The sequence below is a fragment of the Phasianus colchicus genome, chromosome 7 (genome assembly GCF_987193195.1).
Source record: "Phasianus colchicus chromosome 7, bPhaCol1.hap1.1, whole genome shotgun sequence".
NCBI lineage: Eukaryota > Metazoa > Chordata > Aves > Galliformes > Phasianidae > Phasianus > Phasianus colchicus.
In genome coordinates, this window is record NC_143442.1 from 31953145 (window position 1) to 31974642 (window position 21498).

Consider the following 21498-nt stretch of genomic DNA (forward strand, 5'->3'; position numbering starts at 1 on the left):
AACCTGCTTAGGATTGAAACCTGAGGGAGAAAATCTGAAATGTTGCAATTGGGATTGGTGTATGGGTTGATGATGAGAGGTACCTGGGCACTGAGTTTCATTGCTGAAGACAGCTGATTTTAAACACTGATGTCAAGTGAGGGGGTAAACACCCATATTACAGTTACCTAACAGCACATGTGCTTCCTGATGTGACCTGTGAGTTTATACTGTAATTTTGGGTGCAGTGGGCTGGTGAGGAAGATCCCGCTTTGACTACTTGTGGGAGTGAGATGGGGGAAAAACCTTGAGACCTAAATAACATATAATTGCTTACTTTGTATGGTTTCTAAAAAAATGTCACCCTAAAGATTGTTCAGTGCGTGTTCTAGAGAGGGTCTGCCTGAATTTGTCTGGGCCAAATATGCCCACCTATCCAAAGCCTGTGTGCCTCACTGGAAGGAGGGCAGTAGAAAGTGATTTGTCTGTATTGCAGTCTGATGGCAAAATGCTGCACAATGAGTTGGAAAGAGGTAGAGGAGAGAGACAGACTAAAACATATGTCACTGTAGCACAAGCAGAAACTGAAAATGGGGTAATTGGGATTTATCTGTAAGAGGCAGCGATTCCTTTTTGAAAGACTGTATCCTTCCTCTACTCAGCAGCTGAAAACCATCTGCAAGCGTAGAACAGTGTGAAGTCCAGTTGCTTGCAGCTCCTGCATGCTGCAGGGGCAGGGCAGAGATTCTCCAGAGGTGAGTGATGGAACCACGTCACTGCCTTAAACACCAGCAGCTGAACACTGTGGAATGGAGTTTCTGGACGTGAGCTTTGTAATTTGAGGTGTCTATACCTAAAAAATGGTTTACATTTGCAATGTGCTCTTGAATCTTGTTGACTTCACAGAATTGTATGGGTTGGAAGAGACCTCTGGAGATCAGAGTCCTACCTCTGCTAAAGCAGGTTCCCTACAGTAGGTTGCAGAGGAAAGTGTCTAGGCAGGTTTTGAGTATCTCCAGAGAAGAGAAGGACTTTTATATCTCTGTTTATTCCATACAGGTAATTCTGCTGTTTTGACATTGATACCTACGGTGATTGCAGCCATTAGTACAAGCTTTGCATAGGAACTCATCTAATGTCCTTTTCTTGTTGTCCTGTCCTGTGCATTACTCTGTTAATAATCTTATTGGTGCTTTTTGAAACCTGCAATTACACAGGGCTTTGTGATAGATGGGAGCAGCATTAAGGGATTAATGAGTTGAACAGAATATTTTGTGATTCCTTGAAGTGTCGACGTCAGCATGCAGCAGTACGCTGCTGATGAGCTTGATTCAGACTTTGGCAGGCAGCACAGGGAATTATCCTGAGCTGCTGGATGCTTCAACCAGTGGAAGGACTCGGCATCAGAGTTTCTGTGATGCAGGATTTTGTAAAATATAAACCTCTTTAGAAGTGGGACCAAGTGGCTACATCCTTTGCAAGTATAAATTGACACAGCATGAAGGTACTTACTTCCAAGTATTTTCCTTTTATGTTTTGAAAAAAATATGCTGTCAAAAAGCCTATTCAAGAGTCAAAAAGTCAGCTGAAATGATGTATGGGATGCTTTGAGCTCTATGCTTTTACAAATGGCCATGTGCTAGGACCCACTGAAGTAAGTGGGGCTTGCTTGTGTGATTGAGGACTGCTTTCAACAAATACAGTTTGCTTTGTCAGAGCTCTATTTTGTTTTTTTGCTCATAAGCATACTTGCCACAGTGGTCAGTTTAGGGTTCCATGTATCCACAGGGGTGACTTGCCCTTGTTAAATCCAAACCTTCTGTTCTGAAAGCCCCCTTAAACTTTGACAATGTCTTCCTTTTAAAGGGGGGAAAAAAAAGTTGGAGATGAATTATATAGTGTAACAATTTGAAATGTACTGAGACAAGCTCTGCACTCAGCACCTGTAATTATAAACAGCATTTTGATCCTGAATAGGGGGTTTTAAAAGAAGGCTGCATTCAAAGCTGCTCATTAATTATGTTACTGAGTGTCAGCCCTTTTAATAAAGGAAAAAAGTGCACGGTGCATTCTTCTAGCTGAAATGCAAATACAATAGAGATAATGCCACTTCTCAAGGAGGGTTTAATATGAGAGTGACGCTTGTGCCTACTAATTAAAAGTTAATCTAAGTTGAAATGAGTTCTCTGATCTAGGTTTGCATTAGTTTGCCATAGCTACTTGTGACTGAGGTCTCAGGGCAAGGCGCACAAAAAGCCCTGCTATGTGTTTGTCTTTCCCCAGTTAACATTTACACTGAGTAGTGTTCTTGATGTGCTGTTTCTGTCAGGCTACTGTCATTCGTACAAGGGACTGAGAGGCCACTAAAGACTCAGTATTTCTATTTTATTCATAAGAATAAGGAAACCTCCTCATTTAGAATGTTTGTTTATAAATTCTAAGTTCCATCCACTTTCACATATGTCTCTAGTGTGGCTGTAGAAATAGACTGAGTGCTAATCAACCCTTGCAGTGGAGACAGTGCCTCTTTTGTCACGTTGTTGCACAAAATGTTACTCAGATTTTTAATCCGCTTGACCTCAGTTGCATCTAGATGATGTATCACAGACCAAAAAAGCTGTTAAAGGAACCTTTTAACATTGTTGAGTCAAATGGCTCATTTCAGGAAATACTGGAATAAAGGGTGTTTGTGCAGCCTTTGTGGCTGCCTTCTGCATGCGTATTATAAAGCAGTCTTTAATTATGTGATCACATTATTGCTGGTTTCCACAGAGCTCCCGCCTCATTAAGTGCACGATATGGATGTTGCTCCAGCTGGAAACAGCTATGCAGTGTTTTCATCCTATCTCCTGTATTTTCAGTGCACGTCTCCATTCTTTTTTGTTGTCTGCAAATTATATAAGGTTGCGTTCTGAAAATCATGATGTTTCTGTACCAGTCACTCTTGCATTATCTGGCTTCTTTGCATTTAGGAATTTGGATTTCAGAACTTCAGACGGATTTCACTCATGCTTCAGAGGTGGAACAAATCTGTAAAGCTTGAGTCTCTCTCCTTGTGGACAACCAGTGATAGCTGCTTGGGCTGTCTGCAGCAGTCAGTGGCCCTGTGAGCTGTTTGGGCATGGTGATAAAGGCAGGGCACCACTTCCACACTCACTGAGGATCACTGAGCCTTTGGTGATGAAGCAGCTGGAATCTGCTTTGTGTTACTGATGTAGGGATAACTAGGGCTACTGGGCTCTGTGGAATGGATCACATGTCGGTTTCTGTCAAGAGTGCTCCTGGGGTCTGAGAAGCCCCCCAAAGTTTCTGATGCCCTTACTTCCTCCGTATGAGGAATTTAAATGATAAGGAAGAGAAAACAAGTTTCAGGCAATTGTCTTCTCACTGAAGACTTCCAACTATGTTATCTCTTGCAGTATTAAGGCCAATGAATTGGGAATTCACAAGAGCAGGGAGCAGAGTTAGAGCAACACAGATTGCTCTTGAAACTCAAGTCTTTTTTTTGTTTGTTAGGTATTTTCATGCACCGTTTTTACCCTTGCAGCTTGTTGAGTCACGTCTTTGAAAATGTTTAAGCATTAAAAAGTGGTAAAGGGATAACAGGACCAATCAAAGAACCAAACAAGCTTTGAGGTTCTGTTGCTGCAGGAGCATCAGCAGCATGCAATGTACTTTTGGTGTGAAAATCCCTGAAACTGGAAGATTAAAGTTGAAAGGGTGTGCGTGGCATATAGCCCTGGGAAACTGGGCTCTCAAAGTCCACTAATGAAACTGAATATGTATTTGCTCCTTTTTCCACAACAGGGGAGATATCCCACCTACCTGTTACGTTATTTGCCTCTTCAGTTCTGACCATAGATGATTTTTCATGTGTAAGCAAGCTAAAATACTCTGGGATTTTAAGAACTCACTGAACTTAGCATTTAGGTAGTAAGAGATGGTATCAAAAATACCACAGCACACAGAACAGTCTTCTTCCAATTACAGATGAAGTGTAGTTTGAAATTTCTGATGTTCTTTATGGAAACAAAAGCTGCATTTGTTCTCTTCTCACACAGATGGCTGTCAGTGGGCTGCAGCAGGAGGCTTCCCATGTGAACCTTGGTCCAAAACGTGAATTAGCCCAGTGTATTGGCAGGGACAAGTGCTTCAGAGTGCATCTGCAGCTCCTACCACTTGGCTTCATGACATGCAAGCAGGCAAGCAACAAAAAAAAAGGCCTTGGACTGTCTGTTTTCTGTAGTGGGCAGATCAAGGAAAGGTAAATGTGTGAGGCAGGAAGAAAGGTGGAGGCAGGTTTCTCGAGATAGCCTTGTCCTGCTTGCTTTTTTTTTTTTTTTAGAGCATCCAGTGAAGGTGGTATGCTGCTTCAATAAGTACGTAATTTAGTTAGATTAGCCTAAATCTCCTTTGCAAGTCTTCCAGACATGTTCAACAACTGCTAGCTTTATACTCTGGAGGATTATCTCCTGTGTTAAGGCATGTCTGTGTCGCAGATCAGTGTTAACAGTGCTGGGTTGACAGCTCTGACAGAAGAGTCCTGGAAGATGTCTGTGGAAGCTGAATATCCAGTTGCTCATTTTGCTTTTCTGTGAGATGTGACTTGTCTCAGCCCAAGAGTAAGCTCAGCAGCAGATCATAGGTTGCTCCCCAGCTGCTTCTGTGTGAAGCCTGGTACCTGGGCTCAGCCCGCTGGGCTTCAGCTAAGATGCTGCCAGAAGAAGCTGTGTGCTGAAACCTATTTTTCTTTGCTGACTCTGCAAGGCAGTGCTCTGCAACAGAGAAACAATAACATCTGGAGTCAAAGCAGCAGATTTTCCAGGGGTTTCCTGTCCCACCCGTTCACAGGGCAACTGGGCTGCTGGCGGTGAGCACAGCTGCAGCCTTGCAGGATTGCTGTCAGAGTGCTGGCTTGTCCTCTCCTTTTCTTCTAAGCAATGCAGCCTTTGTGTCATTGAATTTCATGGTATTGATTTTTGATAGTTTTGGATCTAATGAAATGCTTCCAAACTCTTGCAGCTCAGTGCTTTCAACTGACCACCAGACCGGACATCTAAGAGCTCTTTCCAACCCCTGCAGAACACAGCATCTGTGCTACCCTTCCTTATTCCCAGAATGTTATTTTGCAAAACAAACAAAACCAGCTAGGTCAGTTTGTCTTTATTATATATATATATTGTCTTTATTATATATATTATATATATATATATATATATATATATATATATATATATATATATATATTAATAGAGCTGGACTGATTTTGATTATCATCATCTTCTGGGTGTTTAAGATTGATAACTTTGTTTGAAGCATCAGTGTTAGAGTGATAGATCTCTAGTTCTCTGGGTTGCTGTGTTCTTCTTTCCTTATCAGGTGGCCCTCTGCTTATCTTGTGGCAGCACTTCAGAGCTCTGTCTTCCACAAGCTTGCAGTTTCAGTGGTTTCCTTCATTAGCTTTGTTTTTAAATGTTTGTGGACTACTTCAGTCTGGTCCAGCTGACTTACCAACAGAAGGCTCTTCTTAATATTCCTTAAACAGCTCTTTCTCCATTTTGTTTCAGCTTTCCTGTGCCCCACAGAGTAGTTTACCTTCATATTTTTATTAACTGTTCAGCACTTGTCTGGCCTCTTGTTGGGTGCTGCTGACTTGTGCAGAGTTGCTTGAAATCTGTCTTTCAGTATTTCAGATCAGCTCTGCTTGTCGCTTCTTTCTGTTGGAACAGTTGGTGCTGTCATTTCATGGTCACCGTTGCCCAATCTCTCTTCTGCCTTCAGATTAGCAAGGTGTATGATTTAGCCAGAACCACCTGCATCTCCTAAAATGAAATGTGCCCACAGTGTTAGAAGTTATGTTGATGCATTCAGCAGGGATATCTTAGTTAAATAGGCTCTCTTCATAGCATATGCCCCTTTCTCAGGGCTTATGTAGGCTGAAACATAGCAAATACCAGGCAACTTGATTTCTCTGGGGTGGGTTACTTGAAAGTTGCCAGTGAAAGTCTTTAGTAGCCAGATATCTAAGTGTGACTCCTTGTGGGCACACCGCATAAAAATTGACACTATTAGCAAACGTCACTGTAGTTACAGGAAAGGGGTAGATAAATTACTCAATATAGATGTGTTCTTTAACAACAACTCCTGATTTTTATTAGCCAACAAGCATTCAGAAGACAAAATGCCAACACATGGCAGTGCTTACTAGTTTTTTCTCTTGAGTCAAGCAGCTGGCGTAGTACTTTATTTATTATAAGTCTTCTCTTAAATGTATCCTGGGTGTTCACTACTGTCTGTATGAGTCAGGGCTGTGATTCTGAAAATTTGGAGGTTCTCAAAGCAGAATTTACAGAGAGTAGGTGAAGCAGAAGAGTAAATATATGTCTGGTCTGTGTTTTACAGCCCTACTGCCTTGCTAGCAACGAGTCTGTATCCCTATTATCATGACCCAAGGTACTAGGATGAGTCTAGAGTCTCTAAAACTTAGACTAGTCCTTAAAGATGCTGGAAGTTCTTGCTGGAAACACCACCTTCTGTGCATCTCCTTTATGTGCTCATCAGAAATTTGACAGAATGGAGCCTGCTGGTACCAGCCCTTCTTGTGTCTTGCTTTGGGTGTAGACTAGGAACTCTTTGGAGATTAGGAGGTGAGGGTGCAAAGTGAAGTTTTGCTTAAGAGGTGAATGAATACGCTGTAAATCATTAAAGGGTTGTGCTTTGCTGGCCCTTATTAGTAGTGTCTGGACAAGCAGCATCTTTCTGAAGAATACCAAATCTCTGGTGCATGACACTGCCCCTGGGGGTGGGGCCTTAGGCAAATCTCATTTAGCAAGTCTAACCGGCTTAGAGCTGATTTCCTTCTCAGACATATGGAATTAACCAAAGATAATAGGGACCACGCCTGCCAGCATATTGTAAGAACTGACTTTTCATTTTATGGTATTGGGAGGAAAGAAGAAAGAGCTGAGCTGTTTTCTTCCAGTTTTCTCTTGGCTTTGCTTTCAACTTTTGCTCAATGACAGCAGCATGCAATGCAAACTTGTGTGCTTTGCTATCATTGATTGAATGTTGGTTGAATGGTTGAAAAGGACCACAAAGATCATCTAGTTTCAACCCCCCTGCTATGTGCAGAGTCACCAACCACCAGACCTGCCCAGAGCCACATCCAGCCTGGCCTTGAATGCCTCCAGGGATTGGGCATCCACACTTTCAGAATGTCATCTCATACTGAAAAGGGATGAGACCTTTGCTATCTGTTCATGATTCAGTCATTCCCATGTGCTAACTTTGGCAAGACTGAATCTGCCCTTCACTTTGTGTGTTTGGTTTCTAAGTTGGATGTAGTCAGTGGCAAGATTCCCATTGCTTTCAGTGATAATACCTGCGCTTATGGGTACATTGAGACGTGGCAAAGTTAATCAAAAGTACAAAGTGCCTTTATCATTGCTAGCATTTATCATCCCCCTGGCAAGCAGTGACTATTTGGAACAGCTTTGTTCAGCTGTGATTTCTTAGCCATATTTTGGCAGAAGTTAATTGTCCAGGTGAGATATATGTTGATTAGGAGCAATAGTGCTGGAAAGTGGTCTTTTTCTTGGGTTTTGATGTGAAGGTAGGAAGGAAATTTTGCCTGTTTTTCCTCCCTGTGAGGCAATTTGACTCAATTTGTTAATAGCAACAATTTGCACTATATGAGTACTTCACTCTTGTCCAACCTTTCCTAGGATTTGCAAAGCAGTAATTAATTCTCACTTATGCTGCTGCAATATTATATTCATCTTAAATACGGTGGTACCCAGAGCACAGAATAGTTCAAACCAAGCTTAAAGTCATGCTATAAACAGCTATAGTGCACTGGGGAGCTCTCTTTTGTGACTGTTGGGCAGCACTTCTCCTCTGCAGCTTTGCTTAATTTACAGATCCCATCAGTCTTGTCTGCAGCTTGTGAAGCATCTCTTCCGCTATTACGCGGTACAGCTGTGGGATTCCTGGGGGGTAAGAAAGGAAGCATTTGGCAAAATGCATTCTATTATCTATGTTCTTTGTTTGCTGATTCAATTTACTTCTGTTTTTTGGTGTTACCATCTCATTTTTGTTACTTTTGGTGAACCACTACTGGCAAACCTACATATGTGAAAGATATTCTGCTTGAAGCTTGTCTTACTTCTGTAAAGAAAGAAGGGGTTCAGTTTAAGTGAACCTGATGCTAATAGAAGCCATCAGTGTAGCTCATGTTTCACTGAATTCTGTTTTTCAGTGATGAGCTACTTCACATGAAAGTAAGCATTCTGAACAGTCCAGCCTCTGTAGTGTGATTCGGTCTCATACATATGAGGGGATGTAAGTTAATTTGGTGTAATTCTGAATGTTAACAAAAGCAGAGAAGGAAGTTATTTTGTTACTTGCAGGTTGCAATTCAGGAATTACGGTTCATTTTGGGGAAAAAAATATATATATTTTCCCTTGCTGCAACTAACTGAGGGGGTTTGCTTTGTTTCAGATTGTGGAAACCTGAGCTGAAGTATCGTGAGACTTACAACGTGATAACTACACCAAAAGTAAGTTTTCGGTTTTTGTTGCTCTTATATTGGTTGTTCCAGATCACTGGTAATGCTGCACATCTGACTGTACCCTGATGGATTGCCTGCTGAATCTCCATGCCTTGTTCCAAGCATCAGTTTGACAGGATTCCTCTTAACCCCTGCATGGGTGTGTTTTGTGTTTTGAGGGTAATTTGAACAAAGATGTTGAGTATACTTCCTGGGCTGTGCAGTGGAGGATTTGGTGGTGCAGAGGTGGAAACTTAGGTGAAAAATAAAACTCACTGAAGCGTTGCCAAATTCTTTTTGTGCAGGTGTTGGTTTTCCATAGGAAATATCTGACTTGCAGTGTGAGCTGAGCTATCCAAATGCAAGTGCTACTGAGTACAAGCACTGTGAGCTGAATCTTACATTGCATATTCCTCTTTTCGCATTTCAAATTTAGGGTTTGTGGTTGCCAACAATATTCTCTGCAATGTGGACTGATTACCTGGCCATCAGTCTGCACACACCTTGTTTGAGGGATTGCTCCTCTGCTTTGTTGAAATGTTTGGTTGAGGTTGTTTACAGAAAACTCAAATCTGCAACGCAGCACAGATGCAAAATGAATAAATAAATGCTGATACATGAATTTGTCACTGCTCTCTAGCATTATCTATTTAGAGAAAGGTTTGTGTAATGGACACGGACAGCTTTTGGTTATTTGAAGGGCACAGATGAAAAGCAACGCAGTGTTGGTAAATATCATTCTCACTTTATTTACTTATCCTTCCTCAGCCAAAAAATACTCATCTTAGCTACTTGAAGTTTTCAAGCACCAGGCTTATCTGGTGATAATATGCAGCCGAGATTAAGTTATAGTTCTGTGTATTTTCTTCCCTTTTTCCAGCAGCTGATTCTTGCTCTGTCTAGAGTAGGGAATGGAGTCAAAACTGGGATGTGCATTGCTTGCCTCTCTGTACTGGGGGTGGCTTCATCTGGCTGTAGAGCTTCTGCTCTTACTGCAGCCCCTTCCCCCACTCTGGAATACAGACAGACTGCAGAACGGAAAATGAAGTTTGTGTTTTCAGAAAGCTGAAAAGAATTGCTGCAGTCAGGTAAGCCTTGGTGGTTTGTATAAGGCAGTGAGAGAAGCAGGTGGGGTATGAAAATGTATCAGTGAGCCTCCAGTTGCCAACAGACATGAAATGAAGCTGCTGGGTCCTGCTCATGGTGTTTGTTATTCCTTATCCATCCAGAAAAGTTCTAGCTTTGAGCCCGGTGAATGGGAGACATACTTCTCTTTAGATGCTCCTTGTCAGCCTCTGCTTATCAAGGCCTTTTGGGGATTATATGTGATTCATCAGGCAGAAAGTTAAATAGTCAACAAGAGCTGGGTCATTGAAAGCTGTAATGAAGCTAACTCCAGCAAACTGGTGGGGAGAGAGCTTAAAGTGTATCTAAAGCTGTTTGGTGCTCTTTGAAAGGAGCAACAGTGAACTTGAAGAGATTTCATTTTGCCTTTTGATTCACTAGTGTGAGTCTGAGCTTCAAAAGTCGTGATTGCAGGTATTGAATGTGCTATCTGCTTTTACCAAAAGGTCTTTGCAAACAGTGAGGTATGTAATCAGAAAAGTCAATGCAGGCTGGTGAGTTTTTGGCTGAAAGGGTGAGGTGAACTCCTGTCTGCTCCTGGGTATTAGTGATAATTCAGTGTTGCCAGTAATAAACAGCAGAATGTCGGTAACTTCAGCTGTTTTTTGAGCTGCTCACAGGTCACTGTGGGAGAAGTTGTGTTCTTGCATAAATGGAGAGGAAAAAATCAAACCTTTTCCTAATTAACCATAGCCTGAATCCCATTTGAGTTAGCTGATGAGACAGCACTGGCTGCAGGAGCAGCCCCAGCCCAGGACTGAGTAAACATTTTAAATTCTTTTTTTCCCTTGTTCTCTCTGTTAGTATTTCCTTCTTCTCCTGCATAACTCTGAGCCACATTCAGATTGTTACTTTTTCACAGCACCCTGTGTTCAGTTCTCTTTTGCCTTGATAGCCTTCTTATAGCCCTCACTTAACCTTCTAGACAGCTCACAAAATAACACTGAAAAAAATCTTCATCCTTTCTTGCATTGCTTTCTGGACTGCCCCAAAGCACTTTCAGTCACCTTGCTCATCACTAGCAGTTTTAGATCTTGCACGAAGGAATGAAAGCAAGACAGTTTCTCTCAGGCCTGTCTATGCAAGCTCAGGCACATGTTGAACCTAAATATTACCTAATTTCTCATACTTGCATGACAGTGAAACCCACATACTCAAAATAAAATCTGAAATGCCAGTGCAGCAGAGTTGTTTTACTGTGAATCTGAAAAATCAAATCAAAGCATGCAATAAAAATGTATTTTTAAATCTTAACCAAGTATTTCAGGGGAGGAATATTACCTTATGTAGGAAATAATTTCCATATTAGTACTAATTCATGGCTAATTTACAGGTGGTATGGAAAAAAAAAAAAGATACTTTCAGAAGGCTGTTATTTAATTGAATGTTAGATAGACGTTCCTTTGTGCGTGGATACTGCTTGCAAGGCCATCTTCAGTCTGTGGATCAGCACCTCAGGAGGCTTGTGAAGGTCACATGTGGTTGAGCCTATTCTGGAGATCCTCTGTCTTTCTACTGAATCTGAGAAAAGCTTTTTCTTTTGCAGATCTCTGTTCTCTGTCAAATATGAGGTATGGAAAAATGGGTTGAACTCGTGTTTTAAACATCCTGTAAACAGAAGGGAGTGCTACTTGAAAGTTTACCTCTGTGCTGTTAAGAGTTATGGCAGCTGTGATCACCACTAGGAAGTCTTCCCTACTTCAGTCTTTAGAACTAGTGCTGTTTTTGTCTGGTTATCCCATAAAAGTGGCTGGCTATAGAGCAACAAATAAATGATTGTAAGAAGGCACTTGATGTCTTGCAGTAATGCGTCATCACACCAGTGTACTGGATCACTAGTTCCCAGTGTGAGGTAATGCACCTCAAGTTATTTTACACAACTGTTACATAGGCTCATTGATAGCAGTGTCTCCCACATTACAGCTGGGAGTAGAAGCTGAATGGCTTCAGCCACAATGCCAGATCCTATGGCAGGGATTCCTCTACAGAGCAGTGCCATGTGTGCTGTATGGAAGTGAGGGCAGTGCAACAAGGATGTTACACTAAGGCTGGCTCCTTTCTCTATTAGGTTTCTTCTGTGATGATCTTCTTTGTGCTACATTAAAAAAAAAAAAGCCTAAAATGCTAGACCCATTTCCCTTTTGAAGGCATTAAAATCATTGTATCCACTATCCTTTGCTTTGATGCTAAGGGTTGTTAAATACCTTGGCTAGAAAGAGATTGTGTTCTGTCACATGAGGCAGAAGCTATTTAAACTGAACCTTGGCTACACACATAGAAGTCACAAGGAACTTGAGCTTATGGGGAAAAAAAAAAAAAATCCAGTAGGTTGGAAGCACTACTTACCTTATTGTTCTTAGTGCTCCTCTTGTAGACAGAGGCAGAATTTGTTCATCCAGGGAGCTCTTGTGCATCCCAGCAGCATGCTGCCTTGCACTTGCATTGGGCAGTCTTGCAGGCTCTGGGGGCAGGAGGGCTGTGGTCTAGCGAGTGCACTGAAGAGTTAGAAATGCACGTGTTCTGGGCTGCATCCAGCAGTCAGGAATGAAGGCCATCGAGCTGCGATGTTAAGCAGCCCTGCCTCATAGGCTGAGCGTGTGCCTTGCAGAGCTATGTGACACTCCCTGTGCTCATACCTGGGGAAGCAGGATGGGTCCCACGTGATGCCTTCCTTCTGAGAGCCAGTGGGTCGGATGTGGACCGGGGAAATCCGTCTGCTCTAGGGAGGAAGTGAGATGGGAAATGTTGAAGGAGAGCTGTGCCTATAATGTCTTCTCCTCTACTACTACTGTAGGGAACATTCATAGGAGTGGAGCCAGATGTGTTTGCTGTGTTGGCTCTATGGATTTCTGCTTGATATGACTCTACTGAAGGCAGCACAGGTTTGTCAGTATTGCACAGCAGAAGAGCTGGCTTGCTTTATTCTTGCAGGTTCAGCTGGGCCTTCAAACTACGCGTCTAAAGCCCTGCTCACTTGCATTGTTCAAAGCCTTAAATGGTGTATATATACAGAAATAGGTGTGCTTATTAAGGCCAGTGGTTTTTCTTTGTTGTTGCCTTAGATTTCATAAAATATATTAAGATGCAGAGTTCTAAAAATAAATAAATAAAGCAGCAGTTTTCTGAGTGATAGCAAATGCTCGAATTAATGTTCTACTGAACACCAGATGTGAGACCCAGAGGCAGGGCCAGGAAAATATTTATTGAAGGAGGATCTGAGGAAGTTGATCTTTTGAGGCCTGCAGCTCCTGAGCACCGGTTAACTGAGGAAGTGTTTGTGGGCTGGTTTTAATGACTAATTCTATTGCCAGCAGTGTCTTCAGGAAAAAAAAAAAGCCAACAAAAACGAGCAAATGGAAGGAACAGGTGGTACACAACTCTTCATAAAAACAAAACAACACATATTGTAGAACTAGAACTTCTACCTAATAATAAGTCTTCAAACTTTGATGCATTTCATTTATGTGGAATCAATTACTTGACCAGCCAGTAGGCTCTTAAAATATTTTTTGTTAGTTTGTTTGAATCTTTTGGTAATTCAGTGAGGGCAAAAACTTCCCTTGTAACCTCTTTCATTCCATACCAGGAAGTTCAGAGACAGGAGGATAATTTAGGTTAGATACTCCTTCATAGGAATGAGTGGGAGTTGTGCTCTTGACTTCAATGGGAGTAGTAGCCAGGCCCTTTCTGTGTAGGTGTCACAGCAGTGACGTTAAACATGCTTTGTAATTCTTACTCAAAGTTTAAATTAAGCAAGTTGAGACTGTTCTGCTGGAGAAGGTAGCTTTTATTTGATTTAACAGGGAAAAAACAGGCAAGTGGGTGGTGAAGGCCAAGATATAGGTTTCTATTTCCAAAAGCTTTTCTTTCTTCCTACTTTTTTCCTTTTTGTCTTCCATCTGTAGATGTTGTATTAATCTACAGCCTTTACTTCAGTTACAGCTTCTGAGCTTACTGGCTGTAATGCTTTTTATGACTTGAGTGTGCTTTGTTATGTGTGGGGAGAGAGCATTTCAGTGTGTACAGCTTACAGATGGAAGCTTTTCTATTACTTACAGTCCCAGTTCATATCCTGTTCATAGATTTTTATCTCTGTTCCTTGTATCCTCATACCTTTCTGGAGCCATTGCCAGTCAATTGATACATCAAGAGTCTCGTTGCTCCCACACAATTGGCTTTGGTGTTTGTTTTTTGTGTTTGTGTTCTCCTCTGATAGCAGTAACAGCAGAACCAGGGTCAAAACAATATCTGATAGGGCACCGTGAAGGTCTCACAGCATCTCTGCTGAGAGGAATGTCAAATTTTCCCTGCAGTTCTTAGTTGGAAGAATGAGTCATTTTTCTTCTTCAAGCTGTTAAGTGCTGCTGGCATAAACGTGTCTTGTTATCTGGAGCTTTTACAGCATCTCTTTAAATGTTGCTGCTCACCTTGGAAGCTTGGGGAATTCGCATATTAATGGAAGCCACATGCCACATTCTTGAGTTTCGGACTTGAAAGGTGGATTGTAGAATTCAATTCATTTGTCTGAGCTTCAGTTCTCCTGTCTGAGCTATGTATAAGGCCAGGAATTAATTAGTTTTGCAACTTCCGTATGAAGCCTCACTGGTTTGACTTGTAACTAATTTGTATTTTTGCTGTTATCGTCTGTTTATTTCACTCCGTGAAGAAACACACAGCAGGCTTGAGGATATGGATACCATGTATCTTCTGTTACCTCTTCTCAGGATACTGTTGTATAGCAGAAATAACTGCTTGTCCAGCCATTGGGCTTGTAATTCCTAGCGTGCTTAGGACTGATGTCTCAAATTCTCATGAAATGAAATCAGCCCCATACTTTTAGAGAATGCTTGCTGATTCAGTCTGGGGAGTATAAGCCTGGGCACTGACAGACCTGGATGTGATTTTCCTGTCCACATTTGCCCATCTAATCTTGGTCAAGCCACTGCCAAATCAAATCCAAAAGTAAAGCCAGAGAATCTTTCTTCTGCTGCAAACACACAAATACTGATTTAGAGACCTGTGTCATTGCACTGTTGTGCAGGGTCCTTTCACGCTTTGTTGATTTTTCTGTATCTTGAATGAGGTTTTATTCTAATGTAGTGCTTTGGTTTGCTGAACGTGGTATAAATCACACTTGGATGCAGCGATAGAGTGATGGTTGCTTTGAGCTGGGGCTTCCAAATCAGTCTTCTGAACAAGAATCAAGGGGAATTATGTGGTTGAAAATGTGAAAACCCCGGTCTTCAAACTGTTAAGTGTAAATTTTTAAGCTAGGGAAGATACAGTGCATCAGTGTTGCATTTGAAATCTAGAAATTCGTAAGCTATTTTTTTCAATCTTAAGGTACCTGCTGAATAAACAGTGACCTTCCTGCAGGAAAGGCTCTGTGGAGATGGGGAGCCGTGTGGGGGACAAGGCTCTGGTTACATGTGTGTATTGGTGCAAGGCTTTTGGACCTGAAACTGGTTTGGTAAAACAGGAAAGAGAGCCTGCCCAAAGTTGCTTCCTATGGAGGTAGGATGGGAGGTGGATGGGAAGGTGCAGTGACTGAGTGATTCCTAAACCTAATGTACACTGAGTCACAAGTGAATCTGAACTTGTGACACAGGGGTTCTTGTGGAGGGAGCGTGTGTTTCCCTGCACTGCACAGCCTCTGTCTGCTCTGGCTTCCTGTGCCCAGGTGACATGGCTTAGGAGCCAAAAGAATGCCATGTTGTGCTTCTGGGAAGGTGCTCAGCTCCAGAGCCCTTGTGCAGATGCATTCCTGGAGTGTAGAGGGAACATTACGATCCACCGTGGGGAGGCACCTCTCAAGACACCTAATGTTATCTGCAGACAGACAGGTCTGCTGCCCAGCCAGGATCAGACTGATCTCATGAGCCCTGTGCAGTGCTGTTGTCTCTTCCATCAAAGTACCTGTTTCCACTATACATCTTAATTACCAGCTTATCTTGATCTAACAACTAAGAAAAAGCTCCAAAGCACAAACAGTAATAAGAAGAACACATACGTGTGTGGACTTGTATTTATTTTGAATTAGTACAAGAGTGCATGCATCTGAGCCCAGTTATAATGTGCTCAGAAGGAGAAAATGTGGACCACAGCCCATCCTGTTGGAAACCATTGTTTTGGATGAAAAGCTGCTGCATTTCTCAAGCAAATACAAAGTCAAGTTTCATGTGTCAGCTGTGCGATCGGGTCTAGAAAGCCTGGACTTGTGAATACTGGCAGAATCTGACAACTGTATTTCTGTTTTAAACATTGCATATTTTCCTAATAAGCAAGTAGTGAAACTGAAGTTTGTTGTGTTTAACTCAGGATGCAATTGCATGCATTGTGTTCGTGCTGGGAAGCTTGAAGCATTGGGGATGGAGGTTTCTTTATCTTTTTAATTGCTGTAGTCCCACTGGTTTCAATAGCCGTGCACCCACATGCATTTATAATGGCCAGCAAACAGCCTCTTGAGTCTCAGAAATGCACATGAAGGTACTAAGCAACATCTGTAACATAGCAACAGGAAAGCCTTGATGCCATTCTTATTACTGCTGGCTGCAGTTCGTGGTGCAAAGAGAGAGGGGTTGTGTGGTGGAGGGCTTGCTTTCTTTAGGGCAGGTTCTGGTAAGGCTCATTGTGTTGCCTGGGATTGTAATGCCTACCGAATGTAACACAAGAGCAAGCTGTGTTTGTGGCACAAGGACCCAGCCTCAGGTTTGGTTCAGGAGGAGTCGAGAAGACACAGCATTATGTTTCCATGCCTTATTTTTGCTTTCCATGGATTCTTGTTTACCACTGTGAAGCTTTGCCTGCTTGGAACCATTACAAGCTTTACCAGCAGGTCCCAGACCTTCGCGTTTTCACCTTCCAGCTCCTGCGGAGCACTGTTGCAAGCTGTGTGGGCAGTGGAAGTCCCTTTGTGTTAAGCTGCAGGCCCTTGGCAGCTCCTTCAGCTTTGCTGTGCTGTTTGGGAATGGAAAAGAAGTGCCTTCTGTGCACAGCAAAGAACGAGGTACTCGAGCTGAGAGAACGGTGGGGCTACAAAGCAGCGTTTGTGCGTTCCTTGGTGTCAGCATCTCTACCGCTATTCAGCAACACGGAGGCCTGAGATCAGCACCGCACCTGCTGCTGGGGCTGCCTTTTGCCTGCTGCCAGGTGCCTCGGTCTTATGCAAATGAACCATTTAAGAAAATGAATTACTTGGATGGAGCCATTCTGTAAAGAATAGCACCAGATCCTGTGTAAGCCAGACGTGTTTCAGAAAGATGTCCCGTATTTACTCCAAGCATAGCAATTAGGTGTTCCTTGGCTATCACTTGTGTTTTTCACATTGTTTGCCTATTATTTCTTCAAGGACAGAGAGGGAGGTAGCATTAATGTAGTAACACTGCCTGGAATTACACAGCGCAGGGAAGCAGGAAAAAAGCCTTCTGGGTGTTTTCTTCATCTTGGGATTTATTAGGTGTCTCCTGTGCTGACAGAACAAGATGTAGAGTTGCTTTCAGTGTTCATTTGTCACCGTGTGTGAGACAGAAGGAGCAAGTCTCACAAAGATACTGTAGTGCAGGGACTTGGCTTGTTTGGTTCTGCCCAATATGGGCTAATTCCTGCCATTTCATTTTTTTAAATGGTTTTCAGGTCTTTCTTTGAGTGGACTTTTTTTTTTCTTTTTTTACAAATGCAGTAGAGAGCATGTTTCTCTTAGAGATTTTAAAGCAAAATAGGAGCTGAGTTTGGAGTGTTTACTTGATTTCTACAGTACTAATAATCATCAGCAGCAATAAAATAACTTTACTCCTGGCTTCAAGGCCAGAGAGCCATGGAGCAGTCCCACAGTCCCAGCTGCTGAGGCCTAACTCTTCTCTATGAGGTGGCTGCTGTGGAAGCAGAGAGTTTGGATTGGGGGAGGCCTCACATCCAGCTCACCAAGGCAGGATGCTTTACATTCAGAGGAGCAGCGTGTGGAGAGCTGCCTGGTTGGAGACCTGTGGGTTTCATGAGGGATGTGCCATTTGGATGCCATGGTTGTCTGGGCAACCTCTGGGCTAGAGGGGGTTTGTCTGGGGTACAGACAAACCACACCAGTTTTTTAAGATTGAAATCAGGGCCAGGATTTGCTTTTTCCTTCCTGCTGACTCTAGTACCCTTCCTATGTGGCTCCTTTCTGCTTTGAGGAGGGTGGAAGCCTTGGCTGGCACAGGGGGAGCTGCTGCCTCCTGTGTTAAAGATGAATTATGAAGATGCAAACTCTTCTTTTGGAAGCACTATTTGACAGATCACAGATGCTGGCCACTGACGTACTCGTAGCAGACTTTTCTCAGCTGCAGTTTCTTTGGGCATATCCAAATGTGAACGTCATGCTGTCTGGTGCTTTCACGTGACCTTACAGTGAGTGACCTTATTGGAGTGCTCCTCTGCTGCTTTGCCACCTAAATAACCCTTTTCTCATGGACAGATGCTTATGGGCTGCCTTAAGAAGGGCCCTGCTCTGTATGATATCGCCAGAAGCTCCTTTGTCCAGCTGCTGTCCGGTGACAAAGGATGCCATTGAAAAAAATGTGGTGTCCTAAAGCTGCTTCTCTGAACGTGAACTTACATTTTGCTGTAGTTGTAGCTTACTTTAGGAGTACCTTTGGAACACGGGGATGCTTTGTAGAACCCCCTACTGGAGGGAGACATTGCTCAGCCCTGCATAGCAGAACTTTGCGGTAAAGCGATGGGGTGCTCGAGGTGTCTGTCTCTAGTGGTGCAGGGTAGACACTGTCCTTCCTGGATCTGCCTTGATTAGAAAACAGGAGCACTTGTGAATTAACATCCCATCCCACAGCGACTGCAAGTTAGGACTCGGTGCTGGTTCAGCAATGGTATGTGTGGAGTTTGAAGCCAGAAGGGAGAAAGTCCAAGTTTTGCACTTGCAGGTGCAGACATAATAAGAAATTCTCAGGAGACTTTAGCCCACAATGTTTTTTATATAGCAGCTTTCACTGAATCAGTAAATCTTGGGAGACTGTCATCTACCTGAGGAGTCTTGAGAAGAGACCCCTCTGAGCAGAGTGGAAGCCTCAGTTGTGCTAAAGAGAATGCTTGGGACCTGGTCAGCTCAGATTGTTCCTGGCTCATTGTCCGGGCAGATGGAGCAAAATATATTAAGTATGAAATAAACCTGTGTTCCTGAGAAGCATGCTGTAAAATGTCAGTGCTTACCTTTATAGAAAGGCTGTATCTTCAGCTCTGGTGGATTTCCTCTGCAAATACACTACCTAGTTTTGTAGGTTTGCATGACCTGTGTGTGTGCTGGATTCCAGAAGATGCTGAGGACCCTTCTTACCACCAGTGACCAGAGATGGGTGTGTCAGCATGCCCTCTGGAGTTGGATGCTACAGCTATCTATGCTACAGCACATGGCCCTGTTGCACAGTGCAGGCTGGGTGTTATGAGGAGCTCTGTCTCTTCCCATGGCCCTGTCACAGTGTCTTGCCTTGCTCTCACATAACATGCTTGTGCTGGGACGTGCTTGTAGGCTGCAGGGCTGTTTGAGTGCTGATTGCAAACAGAACAGGAATGACTGCTTGGATTATTAGAGGGGAAACTGTGGAAAATGTGACCTTTCCTCTTCTGCTCTGGGTAGAGTGAAGACTTCATGGCTTACTGGTTTTTGAGTGACTTGGTAAATAGCAGGGATGTGCTTATGTGTAAAGGCAGGCTGCAGTGGCATCCAAAGGCTTCCTGGGTGCCAAAGGAGAAGGGGTGAAAAAGACGTTAGTGGTAAGCGTTCCAAAAAGTCATGCAGAGATGAGGAAATAATTTATTCAAGAAGGAATAACAAAGTCCAGGAAAAGCATGCCAAACCAAGCAGTACAGATGAAAATGTTGCCTGAGCACAGAGCATGGGCTGTGACTGTTTACCATTGTGAGATTAGATGGGGGCTAGTGGGAGCTGCAGGGAGTGCAGCAGCTAGGAAATAAAGCTGACCATAAGGTCAGTGCTCAGAGTCAGGTAAATGAGCCGTGCTGGAGGACAGGGCTCTGTCATCCCAGAAGTGGTGTGTGCTGCTACAGTCCTTGACGAGGAGAATCGTGCTGACAGTGACTGGCTGTTCTTTATGCATTGGCTTCAATTCATGGGGAATTTGGTATGATAAACTTAGTAAAGCAAGGCCTGTGTGTAGAGAACTGGAGAAAAACAAAACAAAACCATTCAGTGCTCTGTCATGACCTTCATTTTAATAATTTTCATGCCTTGCTGACCCTGTAGTGTCTCCATGTGTGATACAGGAGTAAAGACAGCTTGCCCTAGGAGTGGGGAGGTGTCCAGCAAACACAACCCTCACAAGCATCTGGGAGCTTCCGAGCTGCGTTCTGATGGGCAGGGTGCAAAACTGTTGGATAGAGGCATTCCATTCAGCTGCAGCTTTTGTGACAACGTGTCTTCCTGTGCGAGGGGAGCAGTGCAGAGCCAGGCACTAAATGCTGCGGGGAAAAGAGGTCGAGCTGGAATTTTCCATTGTCTCTTAATAAAGGCAAGTTTCAGACCACCTTTTCTTTTTGCTGACTACTGACAGATAAAGCTTTCAGTCATCAAACATAATTATGTCATGATTATTTCTCCTGTGCTTCGAGTATCAACTTCATGGTAAGTATTGAGAGAAAACACAGTTCTGCATATTACAAAAAACATCCTGAAGGTATTTTTCTTTTAAAATACAAATGTAAAAAGGGTTAATTGTTAGAAAAATACAGGATCAGTTGCTGCATGGTTGCATTATGAAATGGATGTAACAGGCTCTAAAGCTTAACTTCAGCGTTGTAATTTTCTACCATGACGTACTTCCAGGAGTGAGCAGCAGGAGGGGACAGCAATGCAGCATCTGGCCTGTGCATTCCAGTAGGTAATGTGTCAACTTATCTAGACTTCCTAGGCCAGGTGTTTTATGTGTTACATATTGAAATTCCTCAGTTTCATGTAACATCCGTCCCCAGGCCGGTACTCTCTTAAGAGCTTAAGATTGGCCTTTGTGTCAGTGGCTGCAGCCCATTAACTTCTGTCCTTTGGCACTAGGGCTGGCTGCTGGTCCTTAGCAGCTCTGCTGCCTGTGGTGCCAAGCCTGCAGTGCCTCCACAGGAGTGCATGGGGAAGAAGGTGCAAGTTAGCATGTACAGAGTGCTGCTTAAAATGTACTGAAAATAGGTGCGTTATTAGTAGAAGAATTCACTTGGTGATCATGGCAGGCTTTGGACACCGTGATGTGGGGCAGAGCGCAATGTGATCTGTGCACATGCCAGTCCTGCAGCCATCAGAGAAGAATGATACTGGGGCAGGCTGTGCTTAAACCCAGCTCTGATATTGACTTGCTGAGTGACCTCAAGCAATATAACAACGAGGCTGATGGTGCATGTACTGCACTGTAGAGCTGGGGTGTGCTGCTGGTACGAGTGCATTAGCAGTGCTGAAGGTAGGACAACTGGTTGCATAAACAAAAACAAGTTGTTGGGGTATAACTCAGTACTTTTTGAAAGGAATCTGCACTTTGCTGTCTGCAGAGCACTGAGGTATAAGTAGTGAAAGCTGCTTGAAGTCTTGGCCAGACATTAGAGCCAGATAGTAGTTATGATTGCACATCACAAAAGCTGTCTGTATGGGAGGGGATTTAGCTGTTTGTTCATTCACAGGTTAGACTCTGTCATGCAAAATCTGCCCTGTTTGTGCAAATATTTGCTTATTCTATTCTGACAAAAGCACTGTATTGGCAAGTTAGGAAATGTAGCATTTTTGTATTAAAAGGCACTGGGTAAGCTCTGCCTGTAGCTGTAGACCTGGTTTAGTAGTATGCTATTAAGCTCAATTAGAGTA

General features: G+C 43.1%; 1 protein-coding gene across 9 annotated transcripts in view; it reads left to right on the forward strand.

Annotated features, from left to right (window-relative positions):
* Positions 1-4040: 4040 nt before the first annotated feature.
* The window catches only part of MAP2 (microtubule associated protein 2), a 158497-nt gene continuing 141039 nt past the window's right edge, over positions 4041-21498 (forward strand). For 2 of the 9 annotated variants that reach the window (XM_090144427.1, XM_090144428.1), the window contains exons 1-2: positions 4042-4181; positions 8480-8537. The gene's annotated coding sequence lies outside the window, so the exon portion shown is untranslated. Of the gene's footprint in view, positions 4182-8479; positions 8538-21498 lie in introns of all 9 variants that reach the window. The other 7 variants (XM_090144433.1, XM_090144434.1, XM_090144431.1 and 4 more) reach the window with 5 other exon arrangements.